We start from the raw sequence: 13779 nt of genomic DNA, 5'->3' as shown, positions 1-13779 counted from the left end.
GGTATACGTGTGTGTATATATATTGGTAGGTATACGTGTGTGTATATATATTGGTAGGTATACGTGTGTGTATATATATTGGTAGGTATACGTGTGTGTATATATATTGGTAGGTATACGTGTGTGTGTATATATATTGGTAGGTATACGTGTGTGTGTATATATATTGGTAGGTATACGTGTGTGTGTGTATATATATTGGTAGGTATACGTGTGTGTGTATATATATTGGTAGGTATACGTGTGTGTGTGTATATATATTGCTAGATATACATGTGTATATAGATATATATACATGTGTCTGTACATATCATTAGATATACATGTGTCTATGTATATGTAGGTAGATAGATGTGCGTGTGTATATATTTATATATAATATGCTCATGCATTTCCTAGTAGCTTTTAAATTTTTAATTTAAAATCACTCTGTACTTAATAAAGTACAACATTTCTGATTTGAGGATTGGTTTATTTTATAATTTATTTAAAATCTAATTAATATATTATTTCCCTAAATCTGATCAAGTCCCATTTTTGTTGCTGCAGTTATTGTTCCCCTTCATTAAAAAAAAAATGGAAAGGGAACGAAAACTACATTATAGGAACAGGAGATGATACTGTATGTTCCCAACTATTGTAATCTCTCTGCAACAAACGAATTTTATATATGTGGAAGGGCTCTGCTGATTTGCATATATTATTTGTGTTTTATAGCTCATCTTCTCTCCCCCCCTCACACATACTCGTTCTTTTACCACCTTGTTTTACTATAAACTACCCTTTTTATTTTTTCAACAATGAGTTTAATTATATTTTCCAATGTCACCGCTACACATACGCACAATTAATTATATTTATCTACACAATGCTGTAGCTTAATTAAGTTAATAAAATATCTGTGTGTGAAAGCGAGAGATAGGGGTATTTATCTATATTTTGTTTCGTTCAAGTAATTGTATAGTAATTACTTCAATGTTCTGGCTGTGACAGTTTGTGAAAAGCTGTCTTCTACACCCATTCTTCCAGACGTTAATACTAACTACATCGTTTCAATGTTATTTATTTTAAAACTGCACTTTGATCCGATTCAACCATTCATACCCCGTTCCCTTCTATATTTTCATCGCTTATGACAAATACCCAAGTAGAATCTCGAGAAAAAAAGAAAGGAAAAGACAATAACCACGGTTAGAAAGTATATAATTACACTTTGAAAGAAGTCACAAAATTCAATTTATTTATATTTTATTTTTTTGCATCCCTACTTTTTTTAAAAAAGGAAGAAACAACTGTTTTATTGCTCTTCTTACAAGAGACAATGATGGTAGCAGTAGAGCTACAGTAAAAAAGAAAGCTCGATCCATAGTGGTGGTGGTGATGGAGATGGTTATAGATGAGTTCCTTTTGTTGCCGGCTTTGTCGCTTTTATTGTCGTTATTTTATTTAATATTTTTTAGTTTCTCATCTGCCAGTAGTTAAGGAAGGGATCGTCATTTTGTCAACTTCGTCACCGGCTCTTATTTCTCTGTTGCTTCGCTTCATATTAATGATTCATATTACTCCTCTTTTATCCTATTGTTCATGCGATCATTTTTTTCCTCTTTGATATTCGTTCTCACGCTTGGACTTCGCGCTTGTTATGTTTTTAAAATTATAATAATTCCTTTTAAACTAAAAAAAAATGTTAAACTATCATACACATACACATTATTGTATCTCTTCCCAAGGAACATGTTCACATAATGCATACATTAATTCGATCTACCAAGTCTTCGGTATTGATCAGCTATTTGGATAATAGCTAATTAAAAATAGCGAGTGATTATCTGTTACTTTTCATTCATTAAATATTCAAACTCTTAAAAAATATCTTTTTATAGTTAAATTTTAAAACATTGCACACATGTAATTTTATTTTTTTAAGTAAGTTAAATAGAAATAATTATTGAATGTTACAAGATAATCAGTTTTTCTGGGCTGCCACCACTGTACCGGCGAGTGCAAGGGGTCAGTTAACAACTTCACTACCCAATATGAGAAGAGACATCGTTGTCCAACATACTTCTCCATCCTTTTTCATTTAAAATAATAAGAGTCGATCACTTGATGTTGCTGTAGTGGCTGTTATTTAGCACCAGAACAACTCTGATTGTGCAAACCTATTGATCAAAAAGCATTCCAGCTGTGACCATCATGTCTGGCGAGTGGGGGTGGGTGTTTAAAATACATTACATAATGTATCCAGAAGACGATACCGAGAGATTCGGTTGCTATTTGTGGCCGGTTGAGCACTCGTTAGTTGCAGCATGGTGTTTGAACATATCAGGACGTTGAAAATAAAATGCCTCCCGACTTAGTTTGTGATTGGTTTTAATCCAATCCTTTCTCGTTGCTCACTGAAGGAAAAGAAAAAACAGTTCTTCTATTGTTGGGTCTATTTATTGTCTGTCTCTCTCTCTCAGTGAACATTTTCTGCTGATACAACAGTAAGGCTTCGTTCGTAATTGCTCTCGGTTTAGAAAATCCTTAATCTCCTCCAAGTATTAACACTTATCTGATTGCAGCAAGTCCCTTATAATCCAACTGATAGCATCTTTTCCCCCAACTGGTAGGGGGTTAAGTGAACATTACATATATATGTGTATACATATATAATCACACACAACAGACGTTGATGATGATGATGATGACATAGGCGAGGCTGCTCTAGGCCCGGTTTCTCATATTTTCTCTCTCTGATGAAATAAACTGAAAGGAAAACTAAAAAAAAAAAACCCTCTTATTTTCCTTCGTAACAGTCTTTAATTTTATGTTCTCTTTAATTTGTTAATTGACATTTAAGGCAAATTAGCTTGAATAATCTCTTGCCGCTGTCTTCGTGGCTCTTTTAGATTTTTGATATTAAACTACTACTATATATTATGCAGTAGATTCTGGTCCCATCCTACGTAGCTTTTCAATGGTCCTTTTAAAAAAGGTTGTTTTGCCTCAGCTCAACGATCATTAAGCGGTTCTATGGCCAAAGACATTCTAGTCTTGACCATCCAGTCTTTTACTGGTGGAATGGCTGTCTATGACTACATTGTATCCTAGGGTATCCTTCCTTTTTATTTTGTTTCTTTGTAAAAATGTAAAAAGGCGTCCAGTCAAAGTTGTTTTATCCCGTTATCGTTAAACATCAATAAACACTAACCGCCATATGCTGTTTCGTGACAAACTATTTTTGGTTTAAACTTTTCTTAGGGTCATCTTTACCCCTTTTTTATCCGCACAACATTCATCATCATCGAATGTCCATTTTCTATTTCATTGCTAATTCGAATTTAGTTGCATTCATCTTAGATTGTTTTAGCACTACTGACACGAAAGAATAGGGGACAGAACACGGAGACGATCCCGTAACTCAAATGACATAAATGGAATTGGAAACCGGATCACTGAGTCTGTTTGAATTATGCTTAGCTGTTATTTCTAGCAAGCCGGGTGCTCACCTAAATACTTCCTCGTTGGTTCATTTTAAAAGGCGTTTATATTGTAAGGGTATATATATATATATATATATATATGCGGTATATCCTTAGCTATGTAATAATGACTGACATTTAGGGAGTTTCTTGGTAGCTCTCATATCAACTCACCATATCTGAGTCAAACTGCTCCTCTATTTTACCGTTCTGCTGATTTTTCTTTCTCTCTCTCTATTTTATTACTTTTTTCGTTCGTTTTTTCTTTTCTTTCATTTTTTTTTTTTCATCCATGAGAAATTTTCCCTCTTCTTTTATTAATCAAAGGTTTTTCAGCAACTGCAGAAACAAAGCTTTTATCGCACGCTCCGCATATACCTGGCGATCACGCTTGTCTCATTAACATGAGAAATTGTTGGCAGACAAACTACTGTATTATAAAAATTGGGTGTAACATACTTACGTAGCCATCATTCCTTTTCGTCTTTCTTCCTATGTACATTTTTCTTTTTTTTTTTACGTTTTGTATCAGTCTCCAATGATATTTTTTGCCTTCAGTTCAAACGATGAACTGACACCTTAAGCAATGAATTCGTGCGAATTTGAGTTACCGGTGACACAAATTCAACGATCCGGTTTCCAATTCCATGTGTGTTATTTGATTTTCAGGAATCGTTTCAGCGTTCCAACTGTGTTCCTGTCAACAGGGTTTAAACAATCGGTGATGAATTAATTTAAATGAATTCGAAATAGCAATAAAAAAGGACGTTTTAATGATAGTTGTACTCTTTTAAAAGAGACAAAGATGTCCCCAAGAAAAGTTTAATCCTCTAATATTAGTTATGAAATAGCATGTGGTAAAAATGTGTGGCTTTTTTTTTTTCTTGTTAGTGGCAGGGTAGTGGGGGTACCGTCAGAGGAAATTGATGAGTGAGCACATTTGACAATTTTATAGATTTGTGAAGTGGCGGAATATTGTTGAAAGAATCGAACATTTTGTAAATGGAATTGATTTTTATCACGGTTGGGATTTGTAGGACAGAAATGAGGGTGGACTATTTGAGAGAAAAATTTGAACATTTTGGGCGAAAAGTCTTTCAGAACTACAAGCAGTTCCCGTTGTATGAAGCACAGGAACACTACAAAAAGAAAAAAGAAAAAAACACCCAATTTCCTGCCCTTTTCCTTCCTTGTCAGGTAGTGATAGCTGTTCCAGAACTCCGCCAAAGTACTGTAAAGCAATGTTTAAGCTGTAGACCCTATTTTATCAAGATCATCTCAATTACAATGTATTTTCGATTCCTATTATCTAGTCTTTTATTGAATCGATAGCAGTCTTGTGTGCTATTATGGCCATGCCTTGAAGAAATTCCGGTTGAGAATCGATTAGTCAAACCGGCTAATTTGCAAAGCTTTGCTCTTCGTCACACTGTTAGCTCTTGCCGACTGGAATGGCTTCTACTGCTACAACAACCACTCCTGTTCATTCTAAGATAGCTAGTAATTAATTTACCAGGCGGATTTTCGGAATAACCACCCGTTATGGGTGTGCGTGCTTATTCTGAAATTCTGCGGGATCCCAACTATATTAACGAGGAAGCATCCAACTGCCGTTAAACCCGTTAAAGGTAAATAGCAGTCAAATCAACTCCAAATCCTGAAGTTGTCCTTTTGTATTAAGTGGGACTCGTTGGATACATTACGTTTAACTAAAAGCTGCATTGCTTTTAACTATAGGTGTTTCGGATCACTTGTTAATCTACCTTTCGTTTGTCGCTGCTGTCTTTCACCTTGGAGGAAAGAGCTGTGTTGTCAAGACCTTCGCAATCCTCCAATCCTTTCCTCCGGGACCATTATGATCAACGTGGTTGCCGTTCTCCTTCAGTGGACATATTTAACAGCTTCACGAAGAACGTGAAGAGTGGGGGGGGGGGCATTCAAGCGGATAGGCGTTTCCGAGAGCAAGTAGCAGTGACGTAGCACAGGGTATGTGGACTACACTTGACAGTTAGCAATTAGGTCAGCGATGAATTTTAGCCTGAAGGTAGGGAGTCCATCGAGGCTTGGTCCTTCTCTCTCCTCTCTCTCCCCACCTTCATCGTAGTCGTACAGGCCATCACAGCTGAGTTACCACCTGTTTATGGGAGTTCCTGTTCTGATCTTGTTCTTATAGTTTAATCTGAAGTAGAGTTAGAGGGAAGAAATTTCAGGCATGGAAGTAAAACCTGTGTCTGCTTTCTACAGTCAAAAGAGTGTCATGTTCACCGCGTAAGGCTACTAAAAAAAAAAAAAAAAAAAAAAAAAAAAAAAAAAAAACACGTTCCACCACTAGGAGGAATGACTGGGTGGGGTGGATAGAGCAACGTTTGAGAATGGAAACGGGCAATACGCGTGACGAGAGTCGGGTGGACCTAAACGGAAGTGGCACGTGATCAGCTATCTCTGAAGAAGAGAAACCACTGTAATAACGGCAGAAGAGGTGGAAAGATAGGGAGAACAGAACGTTGCAGTTAGTATTTGCTGCAAGCTTATCCATTTGTATGGTGTTAGAGGGTCCTCTCCGTCCAAGATTTGCAGTTGTTTCTAAAATGGAATCTATTATTTTACTGTGAGAAGGAAGAGAACTAACGTTTCTTATAGAATCCTGCGTCAGAGTTCAGGTGGTTAATGATAGATATTTATTTAACATTGTGACGAAACGTCCCATCTGAAGCGTTCGACTTGGCTTCCTCCACCGTATTCCTCATCATCATTTTTACGTCCATTTTAACGATGCTTGCATTGTTCAGACGGTATTCGTTGAGGAAGATTTTCTACAACCGGATGATACCCTTCCTGTCATCAACCAAAATCACCCGTTTCCATGGCTGGACATTTTTACCTTAAAGATTGAAAATGAAGGCCACCACTTAAATGCCGGTGTCACTCGCTTACAACTATCACATGTCAAGAAAACGAGACACATGGCTAGCTTCTTTCACTTTCTGTCTACAAAATCCGTTCGCAAGGGTTTGGTCGACCCGAGGCTAAAGAAAAGTGTCACATACAAGGACTGAACCCGAAGCTATGTCTTTTCAGAAACAATCTTAATCACAGTGTCCAACTTCCTCCTCAAGGCAGAATAATTTGTATTCATTTATTTTCCGGCATAAACCATCGCTAGTTCCCCCAGGTTTTACTCAATCACTGCTGTTGTTGCGTTGCCAGTTAAGTGTGCAGTTAACCTCGATCATGGCAAAATTTCCAATTCAGTAATTACGTTCCGTTTTTTTTTTAAATACAATGCACGAGTATTAGGTTACGAAATTCTTTTCACAATGTTTTCCTAATCGGCCCCACGGCACCTTCAATTAGTGTTTCCTATCCCATAGCCCCGAGTCAACCCCAAGCCTTGTAAATGGAACTTGGATTCATAGAAACCATGGTAATATCTGTCGAACAGATGAAGTACCAGTGTCCACAGTTTCATTCATCGAAAAGAAATACCCGTTTATCGAAATCTACGAGTCTCATTGCTTCGATACATCTATTGTCTTGTCTTCTCTCCCACTATCTCACGTTTCTCCATCTCTCTCTTCGATCTTTTCTCTGTCTCTTTCTGCTTCACCTCTCTGCTATTTTCTCTCTCTCTCTCTTTCTCTCTCTCTCTCTCTCTCTCTCACTTCCTCCTCTCTTTTTTCTTTTCGCTTTTCCTCTATTTCTTTGTCTCTGACCACTCCTCTCTCGCTCTCTCTTCCTACATCTCTCCCCTTTCATCCCTCTCCTCTTTCATTCTCCAGACAGTCTCCTCCCCTGCACCAACGCCCCTTCACCCCCCTCTCTTGTACTCTCATGTTCTATGTCTCTGACTAATTCGGTGAGTGTACACCAACCCAAAATCCTTGAATAACCAAATTAATGGTGAGTTACACTCACCTGACCAAATGGCTGTGAGTGTTAGTGTGTGCATGCGTCACTCAGTGTGTGTGTTAGTCACTTCGAGTAAGGTATTCTGACAGTTCTTATACCTCTGCCTCCTCCTCCCTCCTTTCTCTTTTTTAGATATTTTACTTCCTCTTAAGTGGTGTATGTGTGTGTGTGTGTGTGTGTTATATTAGTATTTATGAACAGTAGATAGTCTGTGTATACGGGGTGTGTTTGTGCGTATGTATGTACATGTAGAAGCAGGCATGTCCGGGTTAGGTGACGAAGAAGTTCATTTAGCTATCGCGAATTATCAAGTTCGATCCCGTGCGTGGGCGTCTTGGCCTAATGTATTTTACAATTCGCCTCGCTTCTACCCAACCTTTGTGAGTGAAACCTGACGGCAAGACTTCCGCCCCCTCCACCACCACCAAAGTCTTTCCAACCTGACATACGGAAACTATGAGGAAACTTGTAGAACTGAATTCTCAGACACTCACTATAATTCAATGAGTAGATGGGTATAGTTCAGTTTGTCAAACAAATGGCGTGATCATCGTCTAACCATTTCCTTGTATAAATACAATGTGTGCGTGTATATTCTTAATTCACATTAGTCGTCGAACATCTTGAGTCGTAGGCTGATTTGACTGGTCACCTTGACTACCAACTTTAGGGAGTGGAATTCACCGATCGTAAATATCACCCCGACTCCGTCACCGCTATCTCTGGTGACAATTCACCAAATACCACTGTGCGTGTGAATACCTGACGACACTCCCATACTCCACTCATAGACCACCCACTTCTACATTGTCGTTTAGATAAACTTTGTTTTGTCAAATCGTGAACGAAGTAGTTTTTCTTTCTCTTCCTATTTCTCTCGCTTTTGAATTTATGCCTCGGTTACACACGCACACACACTGTGTATGTATACATACATATATATATATACACACACACACACACACACATCTCGAAACGCCTAGTTAGAATAGAGGCAGCTGATGAAGGAATAATTCCATGTGGCTATCTGTTTTCCTGTGTTCGTTCCGTTGTCTGTAGTTCATTTTTCTAACATCCTGTACCCTGATATGCATCTATATACACATGTAGACGTAAGTATGTACATATATGTGTGTATACATGCATATCTATTCTTTGTATTATCATTATTTTATATATATATATATACTCCAGGCGGTGACATGTTCAATGAAGCTATGTCTGGTCACAATAAAGAGAAAGTGTCCGATTTTCTGGACGCTGATGGTTTCGAAGCTTCTTATAATCTGCAGGAATTTCAGATTCCCGCGCTTGCCTGACCAATTTACTGGTTCCTTCCACTGTACCGTATTAATAAACTTGCATCATTTATATTAATGTTCTGATATCTGTAATTCACCGAATTAATTAATTTTTTATATTTAATTTAAGATTTGTTTACCTCAGAGGTCAGCAATCCTGGTTCGAAAAGAATCACTTACCCGCAGAGGCTTTCAGAACTAAAGGTTAAACAAAATCGGTATTGTGTGTGTGTAGTACTAGGCTTACAAAGAATAAGTCCTGGGGTCGATTTGTTCGACTAAAGGCGGTGCTCCAGCATGGCCGCAGTCAAATGACTGAAACAGAACACACGCACGCGCGCACATGGTGGATATCCGTTGTTCGACAGAAAGGATTGATCTGTTCGATCAACTGAGTTACCTGCTCTTCAATTAACCTGTAATTGGCCGAGCATTCGACAGACACGTGTGTTCATTAGGAACAGATTTCTCAAGCAAAGTACGACAGTCAGCGACAGGAGGACTGCACACTTTTTGAATTAGGGGTACAGTCCATCTAACGAGCTTCTATGCAGTTGATTTATTTCTGTTTCTCGAAGCTCCCAGCTTTTGTATTTATTATCGATCGGTATTTCATATAAAGTCACAGGAACGGGCTTCTACCTGGTCGCTTGTTCTGCTAAAAATATCAGCCAAATCTCGCTCAAATCACACTCTTAGGACTTTTACTTCTTTACCGTTTACCTGTTTGTCATTGGACTGCGGCCATGCTGGGGCACCGCTCTGAAGGGTTTAGTCGAAGCAAATTGTCACCAGTATCCATTTTTAAACCGAGAACGTATTCTGTGTCTAGATTACAGGGATGTAAGCAAACCAACACACACACACACACACACTATGTATGTATGTATGTGTGTGTTTGTGTTTCACACAGGTTCCCTCAACCAAATTCACTCTCAAGACAATTAGTCGGCTCAGGGCTATCGTTCAAGATCTTTTGCCCGAATGCCATGCAGTGGGGACTCAACCCACAACTTCGTGGTTCCAAAGCAAGCTTCTTAGCTGCATAACTATAGCCTGCATCACAATGCAATACTGGACTCGAGGACAGAATACTTTATATCGTTGGTCTGCTGGATGGGGCTAAACATCCACAATAACAAATATATCAAACGGGAAATCTAGCTTCATTGAGGATATTTAAAGTTTAACTAGTCATCACTGATTAACGTCTTTAGTCATTCATCAACCACATTTTATATAGGAAGTATATTGTTCCATTTAGAGATATGTATGTATGTCTATGTATTTACTGTTAATGGTTAAATGCCACAAATTAAGAAAATGAGGCAGTCCTTTCGGTTATTTTAGAAGTATGGTATCGTGTGAGAGAAGATAAAACAAAAATCTTCCTTGTTGTTGCCTCAGAGATATTTCGAGTAGGAAACTATTTCTGTGGACATCTGGGGGTTATTTATTTCTGGGATGGTTTTGTTATCACTCTTTTTTTTTTTCATGTAAGAACCCTTCCCCCACTTTTACCTAAAGGAGGAATTGTGTGGATATGTACAGAACCAACCCTTGGATTCTCGAGATTCCTGCGTTACTTAAACAACAAGGCAAAAAAAAATCTAGAATAATGAACAAATGTTACAGTTGGAGCCCCATCCTCACTCCTCAAGATGATCATCATCCCCACCCCCAAGAAAATTGCTAAATACTTCAAATGCTTCTTTGGTGTTGGACTTGTTTGGCGAGTGATGTGACTTGGCTTTAGATTCTATGTTGAATCTGAAACAGTTGCATTGTGGGTAGGTAATCAAGGCATTTAACACATTCACAAATACATACATACAATACACACACACACATACAGATCCCCATGAGTGTATATTATACCTCAATGTCCAGGTATAGCCAGGTACTTCCAGGTTCAATATCATCACATGGCATCTCAGACAAGCATTTTTTTTTTGTCTGTATCCTTGGATTGCACCAAGTCTTATAAATGGAATTTTGTAGCCCAGAAACTGTAGAAATCATATCCCTATACACTTCTATTTCCAATGCGTTTCCATTCTTCCCTTGATAGCACCCTTTCCCACCTAGGCCCGAATTGTTTGACACTATGTCATCTTCTATTTGTCTTTGAGATCTTCCAAGTTGTCTCTTCCAGGACCCAACTCAACACAACTGCACAGGTCCACCTGTTGTCTGTGAACCTTGTAACATGTCTGGCCCAACAGAACTTTTCTTTTTAGTATTCCATCGTCACCTCATTCACTCCTCTCTGCTCTTGAATTACCTCGTTTTGGAAAATGCTTCTGCAACAATATTCCCAGTATGAATCCTTCCATGACCCTCTGTGTCATGGCCAGTTACTGTTCTTTCTTCTTCAAAATAAACTACATATCAGCAGCTGTCTGGCTTCCGTGCCAGTGGCATGTAAATAGCACCATTTGAGCATGATCGTTACCAGTGTCGCCTTACTGGCACATGAAAAGACATTCGAGTGAGGTCATTGCCAGTGCCGCTGGACTGGCTCCTGTGCAAGTGGCATGTGAAAAACCGCCATTTTGAGCGTGGCCGTTGCCAGTACCACGTGACTGGCACGTAAAAGCACCCACTACACTCTCTGAGTGGTTGGCGTTAGGAAGGGCATCCAGCTGTAGAAACTCTGCCAGATCAGATTGGAGCCTGGTGTAGCCATCTGGTTTCACCAGTCCTCAGTCAAATCGTCCAACCCATGCTAGCATGGAAAGCGGACGTTAAACGACGATGCTGACGATCACTTGTGTATAATAGTGTAGGGGTAGGGCAATGCTATTGAAGAGCTTGACACCCAGTCTTGCCCAGCTGTGCTGTCAGTATATCTTTAATTAAAACAAATGCCTTCAATTAGAGTGGAAAGTATTTGTACCGATTTCTAGTAAAAAAAGAATACTTTCAGTTCACCCACATCAAAAAGTAACTTAGCCATTTGGTAAATAGAGATTGATAAAATAAGAATGTTGTAAACCAGATACAAAAAACAAAGATAAAATATGTACCAGATTGAAATTATTACTGGGGTCAATATGATAGAATTCAAAAGAAAAAATTTCCAAAAGGAAAATAACCCCAAAGTCCAAACTACAGCCATGCTGGAGCTCAATAACAAACCAATTCGTGTATGAAGTCTTTTGTTGTGTTCGAAACAGCTGCTTAATAATGAAATGTTGTTAAATCTCTCCAAATACTTGATTGTTTATTAAACAATTAAGCAGTGTGTACTGGTCACAAATGGGTTAACTTCCTTCAAAATTTTTTTTTCTCTCCATTGTCCCCTCCCTGTTCTGGCCATCATGTTCCAGTTGTGAACATATTGTTTAAAGATTTCTTTGTCTTTGAGCATATGGCTCTCATTTTGGCATAAGTAAAGAAAGATCAGAGAGAAAGATTAAGCTTCTACAGTGAGCAGATTCAATGACTGCATGATTCCATGCCCTACTAACTCTTTCTCTCTCTCTCTCTCTCAATAGTAAAATGGATGTTAGCGTACTTGATATGCTGTGTAATCATTGTTCTCATGACTAAGGTGATAATATTAATGAAAATTTCTTGACTAAGATAGGTACAGGAGTAGCTGTGTGGTAAGTAGCTAGCTTACCAACCACATGGTTCCGGGTTCAGTCCCACTGCGTGGCACCTTGGGCAAGTGTCTTCTACTATAGCCTCGGGCCGACCAAAGCCTTGTGAATGGATTTGGTAGACGGAAACTGAAAGAAGCCCGTCTTATATATGTATATATGTGTGTGCTTGTGTGTCTGTGTTTGTCCCTCCCCACCATCGCTTGACAACTGACGCTGGTGTGTTTAATGTCCCTGTAACTTAGTGGTTCGGCAAAAAGAGACTGATAGAATAAGCACTAGGCTTACAAAGAATAAGTCCTGGGTCGATTTTCTCGACTAAAGGTGGTGCTCCAGCATGGCTGCAGTCAAATGACTGAAACAAGTAAAAGAGTAAGAAGTTTGCTTTGCAACGACATGGCTTTGGGTTCAGTCCCACTGCATGGCACCTTGAGCAAGTGTCTTCTATTATTGTTGTTGGCACTTACGACGTCATGGTTCCAGTTGATCCGATCAACGGAACAGCCTGCTCGTGAAATTAACGTGCAAGTAAAAATAAAAAGCATATTTACTTTACTGTTAAGTCCAAATGCTCCTGCTGCACAAAAACTTAGCAGTAAAGTAGGTTTTTAGCATATTTGATGCATCTCTCTCCTTAAAATCGTCACTAACCCTATTACTGTTCATCTCCATGGTAACGATAAATGGTTCTGTAGAATTATTGGAAATTGCTTCTGAAGGATAGAGAATCACTTCTAAGTTTATTTTTCTTATGTTGAGAAATCATTATCAAAAGAGTAAATATATTTCCTTATTCTTTTTTTTTTTTTTCATGAGATAAAGTCCTTAAAATCTCTGGTAGACATGGATAACACTATTTCATCCTTTTTCTGGACTCTTCAGCATGACATAACTTGAGATTTTAACATTAGTTAATCTAAATTCATTTAAAAATTAAAAATGATCTATTTCATTTTTTTTTTCTTCTGATAACAATGGAAAAAATAAATGATAAACACAAGATTACAAAACAAAGATGTTATCAATAAACTAAACACTTGAACATTGAAGTTCCTTATCAGTACTACCATTACAGGAAGCTAAAAGCCAAAGATCAAAGTTATCTTATACTTCTTGTTTCTGTCCCTGGACTGCAGCCATGCTGAGGTACCCACCTTAGTCAAACAAATTGGCCCCAGTTCTTATTTTTAAGCCTAGTGCTTATTGTTTATACAAATGGGAAACTTTATCATCACCACTTTACAAAAGAGGTCAAATAAGAATAAAACCTGCCCTGAGTTGTTGCCCTTGCTTGCCAGAATGAAAGTGCTATTTCTTGTAGGTCATGTTAGTTGGTTGGTATTTTATGCTGCATGTGGCAAGCTGGCTGAATTGTTAGCATGCAGGGCAAAATGCTCAGTAGCATTTTGTCTATCAGTTCTTCTGAGTTCAATTTCCACTGAGGTTGACTTTGTCTTTCATCCTTTCAGAGTCGATAAATCAAGTACCAGTGAA

The 13779-nt window shown here is 38.3% G+C and overlaps 1 protein-coding gene across 1 annotated transcript in view; it reads left to right on the top strand.

Moving 5' to 3' along the window:
* The window catches only part of LOC106873683 (plastin-1), a 75469-nt gene that overhangs the window by 1038 nt on the left and 60652 nt on the right, over positions 1-13779 (top strand). The window lies entirely within an intron of this gene.

The sequence above is a fragment of the Octopus bimaculoides genome, chromosome 11 (assembly GCF_001194135.2).
Source record: "Octopus bimaculoides isolate UCB-OBI-ISO-001 chromosome 11, ASM119413v2, whole genome shotgun sequence".
In the NCBI taxonomy this organism is placed as follows: domain Eukaryota; kingdom Metazoa; phylum Mollusca; class Cephalopoda; order Octopoda; family Octopodidae; genus Octopus; species Octopus bimaculoides.
The sequence above is the reverse complement of the archived record's forward strand: the minus strand, read 5'-3'. Positions and strand labels throughout refer to the sequence as shown.